Raw genomic sequence first — 20,940 nt, forward strand, 5'->3', positions numbered from 1 at the left:
GGACCAGATGGTTTTTCAGCTGAGTTCTACAAGACCTTCAAGGAAGAACTTACACCAATCCTCCTCACATTATTCCATGATGTAGAAAAGGAGGGAACCCTTCCAGATTCATTCTACGAAGCTAGTATCACCCTGATATCAAAACCAGACAAAAACACATCAAGGAGAGAAAATTTCAGAACAACATCCCTGATGAATATAGATGCAAAAATTCTTAATAAAAAACTGGCAAATCACATACAAAAATGTATTAAAAAGATGGTGCACCATGATCAAGTAGGGTTCATTCCAGGGATACAAGGTTGGTTCAAAATACAGAAATCAATAAACATAATTCATCTCATCAATAGAGACAGAATCACATGATTATTGAGAGACACAAAAACTAGCATTTGCCAAAATTCAGAATTCAGCATCCATTTATGCTCAAAACCCTAGAAAAACTAGGGATAGTAAGAACACACTCAACATTGTAAAAGCTATATATGCTAAACTCACGGCCAACATCATTCTAAATGGGAAAAAAAAAATGGAAGCATTCCCTCTAAAACCTGTAACTACACAGGAACAACACAGGATGCCCTCTTTCATCACTCCTATTCAACATAGCCCTTGAAACCCCAGCCAGAGCAATTATATGGAAGAAATTAAATGGATACAAATAGGGAAAGAAGAACTCAAACTATCCCTACTTGCCAACAACATGATTCTATATTTAGAAGACCCAAAAAACTCTACCAGAAAGCTTCTGAACTCACAATGACTTTTATATTCATCTTTTATTGCCTTGTGGGAACTTGGTACATCTTGAACAATAAATTGAGAGTTGCCATGTAGGTATTTGATTATTAATCTGTTTTGTTTTACTTCTGCCTTTTATACACAGGTCCTTACCACACAATAAGCCAGAAGGAAAGAAGGAAATTTATTAATTTGGGGTGGTACATTCTGTTGTATCATTTTTAAAGATTCTGCCAATCTGGATACAAAAGAAGAAAAACGATTCATAAAACTTCTCGGAGCAGAAAGAAAAGTTAATATATTTTGTCACAACATATAATTAAATTTCAGCTTTTCATGAATCTTCTCCATCAATCAATGGTACAATTTCAAATCGTAAATAGCTTATGATGATCCAAACAAACAGCAAAAATAGGCCACAAATTGATATAAATAATTTTCTCTCTAAGGTGTTGATTAAACAAAATGGAAGCTCATTGAGATCCAATTAAGAAGAACTCACCAGGACACCATAAATGACCCAATGCATCTTGTGGGTTTGCAAAAATAGCTCATAAAGTGGAAGAAGCTGTCTGTGGCTGTTTTTACTTTTGTGTGTCTATCCAAAGCATCGTTTTAAAACTCATCTCAGTAATCAGTTGCATATTGACATAAAGTTTTCATATCATAATTAGAGCCAAGAAGGGAAGAAAAGATGGAGGCTAATATCTCAGTAAATGCATGTTTTCCCATGCATCTCACTTAATTAAAGAAATTTGGAGTTTCAAATCCAACAGGTTGTAAGTAAAGGGTCAGGGAAGCATGCTGACAACAGAGCTCGTTTCCAAATGCTTCACTAAAATCTCAGCTCCAGCCCAGGGTTCAGGGAATTCAGCTCTTGCTGAATTGACCAAATATTTTCAGTCTAGCAGAACATTTTTTTTTAAATTCTGGAATAAATCAAACATAATTGTCCTGAAGTATAATTTTCCAGTGTAATTCTCCAGGAAATAAGGCAAAGAAAAAAAAAAGCCAGGCGTGGTGGTGCATGCCTGTAATCCCAGCAGCTGGGGAGGCTGAGACAGGAGGATCGCGAGTTCAAAGCCAGTCTCAGCAAAAACAAGGCGCTCAGCAACTCAGTGAGACCCTGTCCCTAAATAAAAATACAAAGTAAGGCTACGGGTGTGGCTCTGTGTTCGAGTGCCCCAGAGTTCAATCCCTGGTACTCTTTCCCCCGAAAACAGTAGCTCCCTCTTATGAACAGCAGATCAGCCCTGAATAATGACAGCAGGTACTGTAGTTTGAAAGTGACAGGTGGGACTTCTTTCTTGCCACTTGATTTCTCTCATGTGAAGGGACAATTTGTTCACCGCCATCACCGAACAGCCATTAAGTATCTAATGGAAGGGGAAGCCATGCAAAGAGATTTCCACAGAGCTCCCTGTCCTCCTCATCTCAAGTCATGCAAAATTAGCTCCCCCGACTACCAATTTTCAGAAGATCATTCTGATGCCTAGCTCAAGTGGTGTGTTATCTTGGGAAAAACATAGCTCCCAGGCTTCCCAGCCTTGGAATTCTGGGCTTTATAGATCGTTCACATTGTTGTTGTTGTTACTGTTATCATTATAACTAAGCATTGTACCCAAGAACTACTTTCTGAAATGTGAGTTTAAGACAACTAACTACCAAGATCACCTTAAATGTGAGTTTAAGACAACTAACTAACAAGATCTCATTTTTATCTCAAACATATCTCAGTACAGAAATAAGCAAATTCAGTGCAATGATTAGAAATGGCCACTTGACAGGTAAAGTGACCAGAAATCTTTCCAAAACTTACAAAAATGCTAAAGTACACAATACCATAGTATTTATTCAGTCTGAAGTGCTCAGTACTAACCATTGTGCCAACAACTCATTAAGTATCACAATAATCCCATTGAGTAATTACTATAATGGTTTTTACAGATGAAGATATTAAGGATTATGGGGGTTAAGAAGCATGAACAAAGTCACACACTTAGTGAGCTGTGAAGCCACAGTTTGAACCGAGTTCTTTTGATTTAAGCTCTTTGTTCTTCTGTCATTACTCGATGTCTCCTTAACAACCCCTACACACACATGCATGTGCGCACACACACATACACACATTCCTTTAATAAATTCAAAGCTACAACTATGCTTCTCAGCCCCAATTCAACTGTTCTCTGTGCTTTAAATATCAGTTTTATCTACAGATAAAATGTGCCAACAGAATGATTGACAGCCTGCCTACAGTTCATTTTAACAGAGTGAGGCCAAGCTTACCTCCAGAACATTCACTGATCAGGTTGAAATAGTTTAAAGCATCCGTAATATAATAGTTAATTTGTCACACCCCTACATGGAAACATGTCCTAGTGATTCCCTTTTCTTATTTAAGACATTTTTTTTAAGTGAGATAAGCCTCAAGTAGCATGAAGAAGAAACCAAATAATAGAAAGTATTCTGTTGCCTTCCGAGTCCGGCATTTATTAGCTGTGAGACTTGAGCAAGTCATGTAGTCTCTCCAAAGTGTTAACAGAAACAGTATCAAACACAATGAAGAACAAATGGTAAGTGCTAATCATCTGGAAATATTATTTGATGGCATTTTGTGTCCAAAATGTGAATAGTAGATATTAAACTTGGGCTCCTATCTCCTGAATTCCTTCGTTAGTCCTAGCACCATCCTTTGATTTCTCCAAGTCCTTCTTTGAGTCTCTAACAAGTTATACACAGGCAAAGAAGCCCCAGAAGGAAAACTATGATTAACATTAAACATCTGCTGCATTTCCAGAACAAGGTTGGGGGTCAGGATATGAATGGACCCCAAACCTGCGTGCTTTCCCAGGGGCCAACCTCAATCCTTTCTAGAGAAGGTGGGAAGTGAAAAAGCTTCCTTTCTCCATGGAAAAAAAAAAAAGGAGAGGAAACATTCCATAGAAATGATTCCTCTGGTATTTCTGTGATAATATGAGAAAATTACATCTGAGATTTTTACATTCCTAAATAGAAAATTTCTTGATAAATGGAAATTAAAAAGTGAGAACTTCTTGGTTCTTATTATTGAGTCCCAGTTGCACAGTAGTGGCCACTGTGACATATAGCATCTCATCTAGTTCCCAATTTGGTGTTCCCATTGTTTCAGCAGTACAAGAAATAAAAGAAAAATTCAAATACTGTCACATCCACCGTCACATGGGCACTCTAGGACCTGCAAGCAGGCATCTAGAAAAAATGAAGAATGCAGGCACTAGGTGAGAGGCTTAGGAAATTATGATTTTCAGGTTCTAACTCAATATTTTCACACCCTAAAAATAACATTCTTTTATTGTGATGGCATGAGAAAAGCCAGTTCAAACAGCTTTTTTTATATATAAAGCCGAGAATATGCAAACCATGTACACTGGACCCAGATGACTTCAACCCTAAAAAGGAAACATACCTACAATCAAGAGACCTCAGTCCAAGCATGCTTTCCCACATTTCCTATGGGAAGCCAAAGGAAGTTTCTTTACAAAACTCGTATCATTTTCTCCAAGTCCAGGGAAATTGAATGGATCACATGATACTGATTGAAGGAAAGCTACTCAGAACCACATATGTTAAATGTGTAATTCCCTGGCAGAATGAGTTTCATGTTAATGCCTCTGTAGAAGCCACTGTATGACATTTCCTTACCTCTTCCAAGGTAGACAACCTTCAGGCCAGCGGAGAGCACATGCCATGATCAACAAGCTGCCATGCTCTGTGAGACCCTCTACTGGGAAGCACATTTTGGAGGAAGAAAACCTACCAACAGACTAAGAAGAGAAGAAAGGAAACTTAACCTTCATTTATAATGCATGACATCAGCACATAAGGTATTTCATTAACCAAAATTCCCTGTGTTATTTCTTTTAAGGTTTAAGTCAGACGGTTTGCTTTTTCATTCCTGGGCTTTGCTAAATCATGTGTATCTAGATGGTAAAGAATACATTTTCATATGACCAGTTTGGGAGTGAATAAAACTAGCTGAGTTTTTATTGAAGCAGATGAGATGAAACCTCTCATCTGGCCTAGAAAAAGTTGGCTTCAGGAAAATTAATGAGAAACTGTAAAATTTAATCATAAAATTCCCACAATATTTTAATATTTTGATTGCCAAAAATATACCATTTTCATATTATAAGCCTAACAGGAAGAAAGACAGAGAGAATGGATGAGGGGAAAAGAAAGTGGGGGGGGGAAAGGAAGTTTAATGGTAGTCAAAAATGTATATTCAAATCTCAGCTCAACCAGTATGTAGTTAGTAACTGAATGTATGAATTAATAAACATCTTCAGATTATTATCAGCAATATTAGTAGTACTTCAGCTACTAATAATAACTCACACCTTTTAGTATGCTCATTAGACAGGCACCATTTCAAGCACCATATATTTGTTCACTCATTTAATCTCTGAATAACCCCAGAAGTTTAGGTACGATTTTCAACTCTATTTTACAAGTGGGAAAACGGAGACCCAGGAATTTTAGGTGACTTGTCAAAGACTACACATCTAGTTAAGTGGCAGAGTAATATTTGGACCTGGGAAGTCTGCTTGCACAGTCCCTGCCAGATCTAACCCCCATCATTTCTGAAAATCTTAGTCCAAGTGTCATAAGCAATCAAGGGATGATGCATTGGAAGTCCAGAGACAGAAGAAGATTCAAGGATCATATAAACTGTGACCAATATTTTTGCCTCTAAAGGAGCCAAGGTTTTTCATCCATTATAGTTTCGTCCTAAGCACTTTCCCCTTATGGACACAGGCTGTCCTTGTTTGCATGTGGGAGAAGAGAAGAGAGAGAAAACTTGGCACTCGACCTTCATTGGAATAAAGTCTCTGTTCCAATCTAATTGAGGAAATTTAGGGCATATACTCCACCCTAGACCAAAAGAGCCATTGGGAAAATGACACAGAATCAGATGAATCCTGTGGGGTGGAATGGTTTTAGGAGAGTCAACCAGATTATCTAATACCATATTTTAGAAATGCCTACAGAAAAACCAATATATTCAGTCTTCAAAATAATCATGTCGTAATGACTTTATCACAAATGTTGTGAATTAGAGTATCTCTACATTTCTCTCCAATTCTGGCATTCTATGATCTTATGAGTTTATCCAAATTTTATTAATATTTCTCAGGGAAAAATGTTCTAGAGAAATATTTTCATGTACCTTGATTTTTCTAATAAAGCACAATTATGTTCGCATCTTGCCGTACCAGTCACTTGGGGAAAATCTGATGAAATAAAGGAAATACATAAGCCATTGACTTTTCTGTCTTCCTAATCTTCAGGTCTTTTCCATCATAATCTATGATCTACCCATTTGCATACCTCATGAGTGGACCTTCAGTAGGCCTGATATGTGGGCAAGATGTAGCACAAGATCTGGGATTCAGTTTGTCTTGAGTGAACACTCAGAAGGTGCCCATCTCATTTATTCAAAGAGACTTGGAAGACAGGTAACCTGATTTACCACATTATAGGTTACTACATGAAAATAATGCACCCCAATAAGCAAAGAGGCACTTCTTACCCATGCAAGAATTCTCTAACTCCATGCATGTATCATTAACAGTTGCTGTGTGCTCCAGTAGAGACCTAGAGACCTAGAGACCAGGAAGTCTCCATCTGAGAGCATGCCTGATGGTCTCCTACTTTCTGTGACAATCTTCACTTTCTATATCCTTTGCTATTAAAGAAGCATTGTGGAACTATGTCTACTGACCTCTTATCATCAATCACATCACTGTCCTATGGAGACACACTTGCAGTTACACAGGAAATTGAACAAGAGTGGTTTGAGAGTCAATCATTTTCTGTAAAGTCCCTATGTATTGAACACTAAAGGTGGCTAAAAGGCAATTTCCAAGGTGTTCTACATGGTCTGGTAGGCACCCAAGAACACCCTGAAATGACTGACAGGATCCTCCTAAATTCAGAGTTTAGTAAGTTGATAAAAAATGCACCTATCTTGGTTGTTAGAGTATTCTTTACTGAGTCCAGGTTCTGTAGAACTTGTGACTCAAAAGAGTAATTCAGAGACCACCAAGAGCTGCTCAAATCCAGCATCTTGGGATTTACCCAAACCTATTGATTCAGGATCTGATTTTCAAGAAGATTCCCAAGTGTTTCCCATGCACACTAAAGTTTGGGTAGTTATTATTTCCTTAAGGAATGGACCTATTTGACTTATAACAAACTACTCCCTCCCATCCCTTCATTAAATAGAAAACTCAAGTTGAGTCAGTCATACACCCATTTGCAAATGCCAATCCCTGGAGCCATGTGCTTAGAATAATGTATTGAACAAGACAGACATACACAAATAATGTTCCCTCATAAGTGCATGAGTACCCCTTAGATTCTAGATAGTCTCAGATTAGAAACTACTGTCGTTTTATATATGAATTATCAATTAATAGGAATATAATGAAAATGTTCTTTTAAAACATGTGCAAAGTACAAAACAATCTGCTATGGTATGGATATGGTTCTTCCCCTATAAAAACTCATGTTGAAATTTAATCCCTACTTTGAAGTATTTAAAGGGTAGAAAGCAGTATTTAAAGGGTAGAAAGTTAATTCAGCTATGGTTTTCAGAGGTAGCATCTTTGGGAGGTGGTTAGGATTAGGTAAAGCTTTCAGGAGGGAACCCCAGGATTGACTCCCTGTGATTCCATAAACAGAGAGACAAAGACCAGTACCTACACACATTCTCCCTGTACCTCACCTCGTGGTGCCTTCCCTGTGCTTCCTTGGGTCTATGCCAGTGATAAGGCCATCACCAGATGTGGCCCCTTGACCTTGGACTACAACTGTGAGCCAAAATAAGCTTCCTTTATTTCAGACCATGATATTATGTCATTAAAAACAGGAAACAGACTAATACATAATCCAATTTAGTTAAATGAGACTATGTCACCTGAAGAGGCTTCAGAAGACATCCTGCCATGTTCAAGGGTGTGAAGGCTGGTCACGTGAGAAGGGACTAATTCTCTATAAGAGGCAAAGGATAGGAACAGAGCAAAAGATATGCAATAGGGGACGCATTTCAGGCTCATTTAAGGAAGAAGTCCTTAACAATTAGAACTATCCATGGTATTGAACATGTTGCTCTCAACATCATCCAAACTGCATTAAGAATGAATGTGGAGGCTGGGGATGTGGCTCAAGCAGTAACGTGCTCTCCTGGCATGCGCGGGGCGCTGGGTTCGATCCTCAGCACCACATAAAATAAAATAAAGATGTTGTGTCCACCGAAAAACTGAAAAATAAATATTAAAAATTTCTCTCTCTCTTCTCTCTCTCTCTTTAAAAAAAAAAGAAAAGAATGAATGTGGCCACGTGATACCAGGCCTCCGTGTCTCTGACCATGTCCCTCCTGGTTCACTGCATGCACCTTCCATCACATTAGCCTCCTGATCTTTCTCTGACTCATGTACCACATGCATTCTGGCAAGGGGTTTTGCACCTCCTGATACCCCAAGCTGAATGATCCTCTCCTGCCATTTCCCTGACTGATGTCTCCATAAAAACTCATGTTGAAACTAGGTCTCTGCCCAAATGTCCTATCATCCAGTTCATGAGGCTGCTACTGACCCTTCTGTCTAGAATAACTTCCCTTCCCATCTCGCTCTGTATTAACAGTTGTGCTCAAGAAACACACAACCTCAAATCCTCAGTTCTTACAACTATGAGTTACTTCTTGCTAGAATGACACCTAGACTCTTGGTTCATTGCAGATTGGCTATATCCCTGGTCCACATGCTCGTTCACTTGATAGAGGGGAAGAGCAAGACTTCAAGCTAAACCATATGATAAATATTTCTGTCCAAAATGAGGGAAATCAAATCAGAGTGTTGCATTGTATCAATGTCAATATCCTAATTGTGATATGATACCAGATCTCACAAAATGTTGCCTCTGGGGAAAACTGAATAAAACTCCATGAGTTCTTTCTGTATTATTTCTTCGGGCTATATACGAACATACACCTATCTCAAAGTAAAAAATTAGTTTTTAAAAAAATTATCTCCCTTACTCAAATGTGGCATGTAGCACATCTACTTAAATTTTATTGGCCTACACAAGTCACATGGAAAAATATACCTGCCAAAGGAAAATATCCTGCTATGAAGAAGCGCAGCAAACAACACAGCTAGGTATGAGGATGTACAGCTCTTATCATAGGGTGCTATCCAGAAAACAAAACCCACATGAGATGCTTCAGTCAGATTTTTTACTGCTATGACTAAAAGACCTGACCAGAACAATTGTAGAGGAGGAAAAGTTTATTTGGGGGCTCACAGTTTCAGAAGTCTCAGTCTATATGCAGCCAGGTCCATACCGAGGGGCTCAAGATAAGGCTGAACATCATGGTGGAGAAGTGTGGCAAAGGAAAGTAGCTCACATGAAGATCAGGAGCAGAGAGAAATTTTATTCACCAGATACAAATATATACCCCAAAGGCACATCCCTAATTCCCACCTCTTCCAGCCATACCCTACCTGCCTTCAGTTACCACTCAGTTAATCCCCATCAGAAGCTTAATTCACTGATTGGGTTAAGGCTCTCATAACTCAATCATATCACCTCTGAATGTTCTTAAACTGTCTCACACATGAGCTTTTGAGGGACACCTCACATCCAAACTATAGCATTAGCTTCATTCACAGAGATAATTTAATAGAATGAATTATTATATTAAAATCATTCTTGAAAACTAAAATGGCAGAAAGAGAACACCGAAGCAACCAAACATAGTTTCTGCAAATATAAAGCTATATCCTCTAGATTAGAGAATCTAGATGAAGTTGGTTTTATCAGAAATTAGATGCATGGAGGAGGAGAGGCCCCAAAGAGATGAGACCCAGAGAAAGTGAGGTACTGCGCAGCTGGTGATGTGCTGCAGGAAGTAGGAAGCTTTGCTATCATCCTCGTTTCTATCATTGTTTACAAGGGCTGTAGTTGGCAGTTACTTTTTCTTTCTTTATCCACAATTTCATGTCTCTTTGCCTTTAAGCAGCACACTTAAGCTGGTGATTTCTTATCTTTTTTTTTTTTTTTTTTTTACTTCATGAGGTGATCTAAACCATCATTCCAAAAAGTCTGATTCTTGATAGTCTCATATCTTTTTTGGTTGCTATAGTTTCCCTTTAACTTTTACCAGAAGACAAAGGAAGCCTCAGAGGTACCTCATGGCCACACAATTTCTCTTGGTAGTCAGGATCAATTACCCTAGCCAGTCTGAATTCCTTTCTTTCCCCATTTGGCCAGGAGATAGTCTTCCCACTTCCAAATCCATGGAACCAATGTGGTATCCACACATGGAAGCATTTCTTCCTTGGGAAGAAAGGCAAGCAAAACCATTGATCTCACCATTCCAAAGATAGGAAGTAAAAATTCTGAAAGTGGGTTATCAAAAGTAATAGTGAAGGAAACCATCCCTACTTCTAGCTTCCAGCCTGGGACCGAGGTATTCCTGCTGTGGGAAAAACAACACCATACATTGATCACTGATCTGACTTTAGCATAGACCCCAGTATGTTGTCTCCTCACTAGAAGATTAATTCAATCTTCAGTTGGTCCTTCTACCATTCTATCGCATAGGCTGCATCTGGATGGTAACGTATGTGATCAATCCTTCAAGGAGGAGTGAGTGTCTTCAATCTCCCTTCCTACTGTAATGGTCCTCTCTGCACAGGTGACTATTTCTATTTTGACTATATCTTTGGCAAAAGGGAAAATGACTATGTGAAGGTCTATGGATGCACTTGGCCAATCATGAGACAAACTTGGACCCAATTTTAATTTATCACTTGTCCACCACCTGCCTCCCAGGGACTAGTGGACTTCAGAATTGCTTTAGGTCTCCAGAAATTAGCATCATTTCAGAGTCAGTACCTTTATTCCACTGAGTATGTCCCTTTCTCCTCTTCCCTTCTCCTTTCCCAAAGTCACTCATGGAACATTTAAATGAACATTTAAAAATAATAATACAAACCTACCGAACTTTTCCATGTCTTTTATTTTTCTTCATAACATCATTTTTAAATTTGGTTGTCTTCCTGATTAAAATATAAGCTTATGAGGACAGAATATCTTATTCATTACCATATTCCAAGTAGTGCTTAGAACATTCCCTGAACATAAATAAGGATTTAATAAATGCTTCATGAACAAATGAGCATTGCAGGAAGGCAGTTTGGCAATGTATGTCAAAAAACTTCAAGGTCTGTGTAAAGCCTGTGGCCTAAAAATTTAACTTCTAGAAATTCATCCTGAGAAAATCCTTACATTTCAAAATAATTCACCATTGAAAGAAATGTTCATCATAGCATTAAATTTGGATTTAAAAAGGAAATAAACATACAGAGATTGTGCATCCATTATTTTAGTAAATTTATACTGAGTGCTTACTAAATTCCAGGCATGGGGCTAGGTACCAGGGACACAATGGTTAACACAAAGAATACGATCTCTCAATGAAGCTGGAGAGACTGAGAGGTCATTTCACTTTTTATTTTTGTAATGCAGCAAATAAGTGAACATTAGCTTATAGACACTCCACTAATAATAGCAATAATAATGAGGATATTTTACATTTGCATAGCACTTGTAACTTTTTAAAGTAATTCTCCAGCCATTATATTTCTTAAAATTAGGTCATATTAAACTGCACTTGAGCTTCATTATTAGATCTTTTCTGAGAAAAGACTTGAGAGACTGTTGGCCCTTTTACATTAATTATGGACATATAAGATGAATTAATCAAATTCTGCTGTATTTGCTAGTAAGGTCAATTGAGTGGGGGAAAAAAAGCCGCTCTGCAGGGTTTTGAGTAGGATGCAACAGAGAGAAGTGCGCAAAAATTTTTAAAAAGTTCTTGAAATGATTTTATTTTTAAATAAACCCTAAACCTAAATCTTAATGAAGCATCACTAATAGCCTACAAAAATACCACCATTTTGCAGACTCAGGTCAATTGGCAGAGTTAGATATATGGAGAGGCTAATGAAACCCTGGCTGCAAGACCCCATTACATTCTTGATCCCCCTCTGAAGCTCTGTGAGAGGACCCAACAATGTTTTTGTGAAATTTACTAAAAGAATATTTTTCCCTCATAGTTTAGATTGGCATTTTTTTTTCATCAAACTTCTTCTCTTACATATTATTTTTTTCTGCAGGTGGCGTTAGAGCAACCAGAGGCAGGGCTTCCCAAAGGGTACGCAGGGACTCAGGCAAATATTTTTGTGAAACCCTGTATAAATAAGCATTTTCATTTTTTAAAAAATCATGGGACTATATGAAGCACAGTGATTTATCAATGAAGATATGGAATTATAGGAGATGAGAGGAATTCACATATGTTTATTGTCTAATCAAGGAATATATAGATATCATTTGTGGTATCCAGGTCCCAACTCTGCCAATTCAGACAGAGGAACCGTGTCACCTATTCTTGGGGATCAAATATGTGGTTCCCAGCTCATTTTAAGACACACACCGCAAAAGAAAATTCGCAACACTTGTTAGACGGTGTCATGGCTTCCTGAAGCCTGTTTGTACTGAAATAATCCCGATCCTCCTGCTTCTGCAATAGTCCCCAGGATGCTGTTTGTTCAATGTTTACTCATAACACTGCATCACCCATTGTGCTACCTGAGAATACTGACTTTCAGTGATTCCAAAGTGGTCCTGTGCTTCACTGCTGTAGATCACAAGTGTAAACCTTAACCCAAGTAGGCAGGACAATGTGAACAGTGATTATTTTTCACTGATCATGTTGAATTTATCACTTATTAGGTTATAGCCTAAATGCAAAGCAACACATTGGTTGTCTATTTTTCTTTTTAAACTCTTTAGGCCATAATCATTGTTTCTAGAATAGGATCATTCGCTGTTTTTGACTAAATCTTTGATTTCCACCCACTTGGGAGGAGAGGAAAGCAAAGGATGGGGAAAGAGAGAAGTGTGGTCCTGTTTGTAAAAGAAATTCTCATTCAGCATGGACCAACCAAATAAATATCTGGGAGAGTATGTCATCACCATTTCTCACCATAAGACTGGCAAGAGACAACTTCAGTCAAAGGGCCAATTGTCGTTACCAAGCAATGGTCTTGAAAACCTTTGGAGGAGGTAGACAAAGCCACCCCTAGAAGCCTACCTGATAGATGGAGCCTACAGATGGTGACAGCCCTGGATGTTAATGGCAAAGGTCCTATGATGTAAAAGATACTGCTGTCTCCCTTCAGGTGCTGCAGACCAAAGGACTAGATTTAAGGAAGGACTGCTAAGAACCCTCAGTTCAAGGTCAAGGGTTAATAGTAGAGAATCCTTAGCTCAAAGCCCTTGTCCTGTGTCAGATGTGAGCATGAAAATCATCCTCGCAGCACTATTCTAGTGGCCCCGTATCACAGTTCATCAAGTAATGCCACACTGATTAGAGGGCAAATCCACTTATCAAGAACCTCAAACTCTGGGTTTGAGAAAGGAGAATCAGGGCACATGTGCTTGCAGGGACAAACTTAAAAAAAAAAAAAAAGCTGCCTCTCCAGATGACACTGCAGTTCCAGTCCATCTCAGGAACCAGAGAGAAACAGATAATTCTGAGGAAAGCACTTCAGGGCGCTTGATTCCCCCAAGGCTCAGTGTTCAGGGTTGGCGCCCTGCTGGCCAGGGTCTACAAGCAATGCCAGCAGCAGGCATTTTTATATGTCGATTTAGAAGATACTTTCTAGTTAGGGTTTAGTAAACTATGCTTATTTGGTTTTACACCATTTCCATGTATAATTAAGATATCCTAGCCATTCCATGGCAGAGATGACTTCCAAGAATTTCTAACATCCAATTTAGCAATTTACACAGCATCATAGTACAAAGTTACAGGGCCAGAGGCCATGTCAAAGCAAGATAGGACGCCCTAAAAATATGCCTAGTGGTAGTGGTGAGAAACATAGCTTATAAATAGGAAGCCAAGAAGCTAGCCCGTGGAAACCATCTTCAATCTTAATAGCTCACTTATAAAAGGAGTAAGATTGAAGCATCCCCACATTTAACAACAGTCCCAATAATTCCCATGAAATTAACATACACTAGGTAGAGAAACTTCAAACATGTTAAAGCAGAGACTGAATTATCTTTTTCTCTTCTGTACAGAAGATTTATGAAATCATTGTCATGTAATAACATGGCCAGAGTGTACAACAAAATTATAGGGAAAAGTATCATAGAAGGATGTAGTCCATCTATTAATAGGGGAATAATGTTTCTGAATTTTGTGATGTTATGGCAATTGTCTTTTTAGCTTTGTGGCTTGATGTGATTTCTTTTCTTATTCTGAATAAATATTTACTTTCATCCCTGATTTTTAATTTATTTTATTTAACAACTGATCCTCAAAATTTTAGACATTTCCAGACTCCACACTTCAAAATAGCTGACTTATGAATTGAAATTTGTTATTAGCCATAAAAAATAAAAATGTAGATTTATGAGCTCATCCGGGTAGCAGCTACAGTATTTACACCCCAAAAGGAGGTAGTAACACTTAAAATAAAAAAATACGTATATTCTTATCAACTGAGACTTTCACCAGATGTAAACACGCACACAAATAATCCCTAACGGCTTCATCTTTGCTGTCAGAAGACTGATAAATATCCTACCTGGCAAAGATCCTGTTTCTGAGAATCCATTTAATTCCTAAGCAAGGTTTACATTAATTTTATCTTTGTTTTCCTACCAGCTCCTACTTTTATGGAATTCTCTTGGGAGAAGTTCCTAAAGTATCGAGGACGGTTATGGCCAGCTGTGCAGGGCTGGGCTGTGGGCCAATGTGTGTAACTGCCTGGAAGGCCAGCAGGTCAGCAGATTCCGGGCCAGGTTCTGCTCGGGCTGTGTCCTCTGAGGGCTGGTTCTACACTTCATCACTGGGGCAAGCTATTCCCATAGTCCCATGTGGTATATATGGCCAAAAACATACCCCAGTGGAATTTGAGCATTTGAATTTAGGGTGGTCACTTTTAATGCCACAGATGGAAAAGAAGAGCAGGATCCTGGTGGGAGATGTTAGAAAGCAGAAACACTTTAGCGCTATATATAATCTTATATAATCTGATTTTAGAACAATTTCCCTGGGACAAGGCAGGAGTAAGACAAGGTGCATCCTGTTACAGTCAATAAGAAAACAGTGAGCTACTACCAGCCTCTTACTCTAGATTTAGCTTCCAGAATCAATCAAACATACTTTTATTCTCTGAATTTATATCAGTCAAAGGAATTAATATGAACTGTGTTAAAAAACAATCAAAATCAAAATTCAAAAATAAAACTCAATAGCTAATAAAATAAACATTTGCTTCTAACCTACATGAAATCCAGGACGTATGCTTGTGGACTGTCCTCCAAATAGTGACTCAGGAACCCAGTGGCTCCAATCATGTGGCTCTGCCATCTTGTTGCCTTGGAGGATGGGAGATGGGAGGGTCAAGACAAACGCCCATCAATCAGGCAGGACTTTGTATATGCCAGCACCGGAGCTGGTGTTCCTCACTCTGCATCGGGCAGAACTCAATCACGTGGCTTTGTCTAATTGGAGGACAGACTGGGAAGTATCAACTAACAGGAAATAGATCTGGTACCTCTGGTATCATAATAAACCAGCTAAACCCTGAGCTTTAATATCAGCTCTCCACATACAGCATGTCTGCATGCTGGAGAGACTTTGAACATCTCCACTTGTTGCTGGCAATCATTTGTTTGACTCTAGGTTTTAAGTCAATAAAGCAAGGTTAGAATCTGATTTCTATAATTCTTCGTGTGTTTAAGTAAATCAGTTTGACATCTCTTTTCTCTTATTTGGGTCTAGCTGACCTTGGCTACAGGGATTTGAAGCTGGTAGAGTAAATATTTAAAATACAGAAACGTCATCTCACCAATGCACTATCTCTTCCAGGTCTCTTCATTAACATCGTTAATACTGTCAGGCCTCCATTGTTTGTTTGTTTTGTATTTTCCCAGTTCGAGCTCCTTCTCATGGGGGCTTCTTAAGGTATGTACAGTTAATTTGGTAAAATATTTTGAACGGAAGAGTTAGGGCGGTTAATAATGATTTCAGATATTTTTTATTTCCCCGTTCTGATTTGCATTTTAACTGTTATACCAAAATGAATATTACACCGAGACCCTCGAATAACTCTCAGACCACACAGTTTTATGCCAATAAAGTTTTCATTGCTGGCCAGTGGCGAACACTCTGCTTTCTAAAAGCCAAGATGCTCAGAGTAACACGCCTGCCTTCAGTTGGCCTCATGTTTAAGCCAAAAAAAAAAAACACAAAAGGGATGTTTGGGGGTTTAGCCAATGTAAGCAAGCCAAGTTACAGAAGCTGCATTGGGCAGTCAACGAGACAATGCAATGGGTACATGGGTATTTCCCACAGGACTTTCCAGGGTGGTATAGCAGCAAGCAAGCAGAAAGCAAGTGGGTCAAAATGACCCTAGTTAAGTACAAGTTGGAGAATGGTTACTAATGTCTAGACAATCAGTCTCTGAGAAGGAACATGGCCCAAGAAATATGGAAAGCCAAGAGAATAATTCTTCATTGTATAAGAATCGCTAGGTAACTATTAATGGGAACAGAGGTGGGGCGTTCCCACGGGAGAAGCACTTCTTACATGACATGGAGTCTCAGGGTACATGGAGTCCGTCTGGTCATTGCCTGGCCCGTAACATAAGCAGCAATTTTCAACACTCTTATGCAGCATTTCCTCCAGGGAGGTCCACCTCCTCACCTGTTGGTGGGGGAAAAGGAAAAATTCCCCCTTTCTACTAGGTTTGGACCTCTTTACCTGGCTCCATCCCACAGCTCTTTGTCTTGGAGATTCAGGTGGACATGGAAATACTACATATCCTGGGAAATCCTGAGCCAAAGGCTTCGGTTTTCTTCATTTTTTTTTTCCCAATTTTCTCAAATTTTTCGACCATGGAGCTTATTTTAAATTTGGCTTATCTTTTATCATTTCTTTTTGGCTTCGTATTGCTCTACACAGATCCTGAATACTTTCTAATAGGGGGAACATAACACCCAGGGGAGAGTCCATAAGGGCGACAGTTGAGGCAGGGGGGTTTTCCTGAGGCCCCAGGCAGCATCCTCAAACTGTTGGGACCACCATTGGCTTCAGTTTTTCATCTACCCCCATGACTCAATTTCATGGGTGTAGATTAAGCTCCTAACTCTACAATCAATTCATTTGTAGTGATAAATAAATAAGTAAAAGAGATTGTAAACATGAGTCCCCCGGGGGAGGCGCTTCCGACCTCCCTCCCATTTCAATTAAAGAAAATTCATTCAGGATCACTGTTTCCTTCAGTGTGTTCCACATCAAAAAAAAAAAAAAAAAAAGTCAAATTTAAAATTTTCCCACTTTGGGCTTTGCACTTAAAAAGAAAAGAACTTTGTCCTCTCAGAGGGAAGGACTTTTAGAAAAAAAAAATAAACCAAATAAATCCAATAAACCCCCTACCAGCCATCTCCCTTCTCCTCTGGCTTTTCCCTGCTGGGGAAAAAAAATAAACCTTCCATTTGATTCTCCCTTGCTGACAGTCTCTTCTAACTGCATCACAAATTGAACTTTAAAATAAATAAATGAACAGCACCAGCTGCTACGGGATGGGAAATGCAGAGACGCAGGAGAAGGACCTTATGAGAAAGAGAAGCTCAGCCTCAACAGACCTGAAAACTACCAGTCAGTGCTTTTCATGTGCCCCTAATGCACATGAGAATAAAGGGCGTTTCAGCAATAGTGATGCCCACACCAACAGCAAAAACTTGAAACTATGTCTAGGTGATTCACCAAAACTAGACAGTGAAAAAAATATATAGGTTAACGTGGACCATGCCTTTCCAATTTCCATCTTCTTCTAAGAACACACATGCACATGTATGAAGACACGAATGGTGTGAATATACTATGTGTACAACCAGAGATATGAAAACTTGTCCTCTATACGTATAATGTGAATTGTAATGCATTCTGCTGTCCTATAAAACAAATCAGGATAAAATTTTTTTTAAAAATTTCCTTTATGTGCGTGCCTGTACACACACACACACACACACACACACACAGCAACAACTGGGAGAACCACACTCAATTGGGGTTATTGAAAGCAGTAGAAGAGGTCATCTGTGTTCTGATGAGAAGTAGTTCTTTACCTGCAGGTATTTTCCCTCAATCAAACATGATGCCTCCAGTCATATGAGGATTAAGCAGAATGCTGTGTGTCCCCCATGCCTCTCTGTTCTTTCAAAGTGTGAGTCTATATCTCACAACCCCAAGTGAACCATACTTTTTACATAACTGGAAGCATTTTGTTATATTACTTTATATCCTCACAGGGTTTGGAGCACTGCTTTAGACTTGCTGAACATTCAGTGAGGGTAAGGCAGAGATGACTTAAGACATGACCCCCCGACACTTGTCCTACCATTATTGACCATGTAATCTGAGGCAAAGTCATAATTTCTCTGAGCCTCTTTCTGCATCTATAGAGTTGACATCATGAAAACCTTTAGGGTTCCTTCACTGGGTTGTTAATGCAGTGGGGTAGAGTGGGTGAAGTGGGGTGCAGTGGGAAGGAGGGGATTGGACAGAACAATGCAGGTATTATGGGGTTAAGGAACCCTTAGTTCGACTCTAGAAGCTCTGCTTTTCTCTATTTTAGATTTCAGAATTCCACAGTGAAATTTTGCTTAAAGATAGAACTGTGATGTTTAGAAAGATTTGGAAAACATTGTGTGAGAATGTGCTTGCTAAACTGAGCAACAGTGTAACATGCTTTTATAGTATTGAGATACAATTCACATAAAGGAAAACACACACATCTCAAGTGTGCACATAATGGCTTTTTAAACACACTCCATATCTAAGTACATACTCTCTGTGTACCACCTAGGTCATCATAGTGAACATTTTTTTTTTCACCCAGACAGTTCTTTCATTCTGCTTCCAAGAGTCCACACACATCTGGCCCCAGGTACACATTAATTGGACTTCTAGCACCATATATTACTTTTGCCCATTCTTATACAAACGGACTCATATAGTATGTGCTCTTTGTATGGGGCTTCTGTTTCCTAGGGTAATAACTTTGAGACTCTTCTATGATGTTGCATGTAACTGAAGTTTATATTTTTCTTTGCTACATAGTGTTCCATTATATGAATATACCACAATATGTTTCTTTATTAATTGTTGACATCTATGGAGCTGTTTCCAGTTTGCAACTATTATAAATAAAGCTGATGCTGTGTGTGTGTGCTGGGGATCACACTCAGAGCCTCATGCACATTGGCAATGCTCTAACACCAAGCTATATCCCTAGCCCTGTTTAAGCCTTTTTGTGGTCATCATTGTTATTTCTCTTGGATATCTAGAAGCAAAATGGCCAGTTTATAAGGTAAGTAACCAGATGTTTAAAGTAAACAGATGTTTAACATCATAAGAAAATGCCAATAAATCCCCTCCAATGGTTAGACCAATTGATATTTCCACTAGCAATGTAAGAGTAAGACAGCTTTAGTTGTTAATATGCTTGTCAGCAGGCGGTGGTATCAGCATTTTAAATTTTAACAATTTTAATAGGTTAAAATTGTCTCCTGGTTTTAATGTGAATTCTCCTGATGTTATAACCTTTTTATATGTATATTAGCCATTATAATACATATATTATATTAGCCATTATAATATACATATACAAAGGTTATAACATACCTTTTGTTAACAGTTCAAGATTTTTGCGCTTTTCTGTCTAAATTGGGTGGTTCATCTTTTTACCATTGGTTTATAAAGGATCTTCATATATTACAACAGGATCTTTTATTAGGTGTATGTATTGTAAATATTTTTCCCTGTCTGTTTTCTCCCTGTCTGTGGATTTTCACTTTCTTAACAGTGTCTTTCAAAAGCAAAATGTTTTTAATTTTTATTGCTTTACCTAAAAATGGTTTTTCTACATCAAAGACAAACAAAAAGATATTCTCTTATGTTTTCTTCTATAAGCTTTATAAATAGGTAGGACCAACATGAGAAATGTACATTTCCACTTGTTAGTTTCTTATTGGATCTTAAATAAGACATCTGAGGTTAAGAAATGCTACCGAAGCAACTGGATTTAAGATTTAGAATCTTGTGCTCTCTATTAAAGCTTCTAAGAACCAAAAAAAAAAAGAACATTTAAGCATAATCTTATTTTGTTTGTGCACCTAGCTAGTTGTAAAAGAGTTTGAAATGGCACGCATTGACAGAGGGCAGCCGCTCCTTTCCCAGCAAGGCCAACACAAGGTTTGGCGTTCCGGTCTCCTGACTCCTGCTTAAGCATCGTCCTAGGTATTTTCCATTAAAAATGTCACAGTCAACAATGGTCAGCTCTGCAGCCATGGCCATGTTTATTTTGACGATTAAAGCAGCACTGAAATGGCAAAAACCATTCAAGATTGATCTCCATCTCCTGGGTTAGGTCTGGGTCAAAGGACACCAGCCATGGTTTGCAAATCCAGAATGTGACTTTTGCATCCTTGAAGACCAACTCTTGGGACTGAACAAAGAATTTTCAACCCTGGTGTTCTCCATCTCCTTTGGGAAGCTCTTCTAAAAAGATATATTGTTACTGCTCCAGTTTGCATCACCATTTGGTTTAATTATTATTCGTAATTGGGAAATAATTAGATAAAACGATGATGTAAACCCCAGTGGAAAATAGACATCTCTTAAGAACTCTAATGTTTTCCGTCACTTAAAAGAAAAGGGATATGACTTACTGGAGGAAAAAGCTAATTAGAAAAGCAGACACATCTTCTCCCTCTCCTCATATTTCAGGCATGCTGGCAAGTGTTCAAAAATGATCAGAGAGTGGCCTATTTCTCAAGGACCCCAGGAGAGTATGATAATTTAAATCATCATCTCGGGGAAGTGCCTTGAGCACTGTCTTTGCCGGTTTATGATCTTCAGTGGGAAGAGAGGGTTTGGCTCTCCAAACTGGCATGGCATTGCACAATATTGGCTCAAGAAATACCCAGGTCACACCCACACCAAATGAATCCCAGCAAGTTAGGATTCCCTGCAAAGAGAAGCACATTTGAGCAAAGTGAGCAGACAGAATG

This window comes from Marmota flaviventris, chromosome 11, assembly GCF_047511675.1.
Source record: "Marmota flaviventris isolate mMarFla1 chromosome 11, mMarFla1.hap1, whole genome shotgun sequence".
Lineage (NCBI taxonomy): Eukaryota > Metazoa > Chordata > Mammalia > Rodentia > Sciuridae > Marmota > Marmota flaviventris.